This window comes from Henckelia pumila, unplaced genomic scaffold (assembly GCF_033568475.1).
Source record: "Henckelia pumila isolate YLH828 unplaced genomic scaffold, ASM3356847v2 CTG_627:::fragment_1, whole genome shotgun sequence".
NCBI classification, from domain to species: Eukaryota; Viridiplantae; Streptophyta; class Magnoliopsida; order Lamiales; family Gesneriaceae; genus Henckelia; species Henckelia pumila.
Window position 1 is genome coordinate 978,763 of NW_027331869.1, and position 1,945 is coordinate 980,707.

Here is a 1,945-nt window from a genome sequence, read left to right on the forward strand (position 1 = left end):
ATTGTTTGACAAACATCGCGAAGCAATGGGTCTACGTAGTATGACTAGTTGGCTATAGGGCAAGTGGGAGATTGAAAGAGTGGGTGCCCAGTGAGCCAACTTGTGGCTATGGGCTTTGATGACTCTTTGTACAAACGATCTTTTGTTTAATGTAATTTACACTTTTATTGATGGCAATGACTTTATCTTTCTTCATATTGTTATATTATGATATACTATTGTTGTTTTGATAAAGACCTTGAATATACTATAGTGTATGTAAGATGTGGTAGAACATGGGGATGTCTATCATGAAATACATCTTATAGTCACTGTATATTCTAAACTGTTCCTAGTCGATTGAGCCGTCCGATAATAAGGATAAGGATCGCTCGAGTTTGAGACTAGCATTTGCGATGCGGAGTACCACGTTTCATTGGTAGGGAACATGGAGATGTTCGAAGCATGCAAATGGATATTCATAGGATGAATAATCGAACTACCCTATCCGGACTTTCCAAGTGGTTATCACTTATCGAGTGGATAAAGTCCGCGGTTTTGGTTGTACACCATTAGTCCTTACTACTTGAAACATCATGGAGACTCTATATGCTAGTACTGTGCTTTGACTCGTTTACCGACTCTATGGGGGTCATCAGGTATCGGGATTGGGTACAGTTACAACACATAGGAGTCGATGCATTGTTGTCAAGGATTCACCACATACTTGCGAGTGTGGATATCCTATGCGATCTGAGGAGATATTAGTGTGACGAATCTCTGGCCAGAGTACTTGATGTGATTTAAGAAATGGTTTCTTAGTAGCACATGCGATGTCACTAATTTGATCTTCAAGATGTATTGCATAGTTATCGAATCTTGAGCGACTCTCGATATACCAATGGTTGTTGATTCGATCGGGATATATGGATGAAGGGACCGTACTGTACGCTAACCAAAATCTACTGGTTCTTGTAGGCACTATCAGTGATACCTAGGGAATCATGGGGCGATGTTGCTAGGCGCTTTACCATGATTCGTTGGGCAAGTCGGAAAGTGTTGTTCCGAGTCACAAGGAGTTGTGAGCCCACGGCTAGCTGTATCCCTGAACCATTGAGGGTCACACAGTGTAATGGAGTTTTAATCCCCATTGAGATAGTTAAATTTAAAGAGTTAAATTTAATGAATAAAGAAGTTGGACTTCTTAAATAAGAGTAAGGGAGTAGGATTTCCTAAAATGACATAGGGATGTACATTTTTGGAAACCACTGAATTCGGATTCAGGAAAATTTATCTTGACTTTAAAATGTGCAGAAATGGTTTCTGTGCACATTGGTAAAATCGGTTTATCAATCGGAGTCACGATGAATTTTATATTAATTTTTGAACATGCGGGCTTTGCTTGTCGGGCCTCAACTTATGACTAATGGGCCCTAAGGTGTTAGTGGCCTGCATTATAAATAAGTTATTGCAGTACAAAAATTACATACAACAGGTCATAATTTTGAGAGAAAAATTTCGAAACCCTAGCCTCTCTCTCAAATATTTTGGCCGAACACCCTCCCTCTCTCTGTCTGAGAAATTCCGGTCTGTGATTTTGAATTGCAGTCTGGAATAGCGAATCAAATTCGTTTATTCTCTTCGCAGAAAACTTCTGATAGATTTTCTAGTGCAATCTATCAGAGGGTTTAAACCTCCATTCGTGGACCTGATTGAAGGAGTTCATCAGTTTCTGGGAGAGACAACAAGAGCAGAGAAATCTGTTGGAGTCCAATAATCTCGCTTCGAGATTGAAGGTAAAATTTAATAATAGTTATTTAATTTTACACACACAAATAATTTAATCGTATGGTTGATACCCACACTATGGAATTGTTCCATACTAAAAATTTTAAACTTCCGCTGCACCGGGTATCAATCGTGATTGATCTGAACGCCAGTTTTCCAATAGCGCGATAGCTCTTCT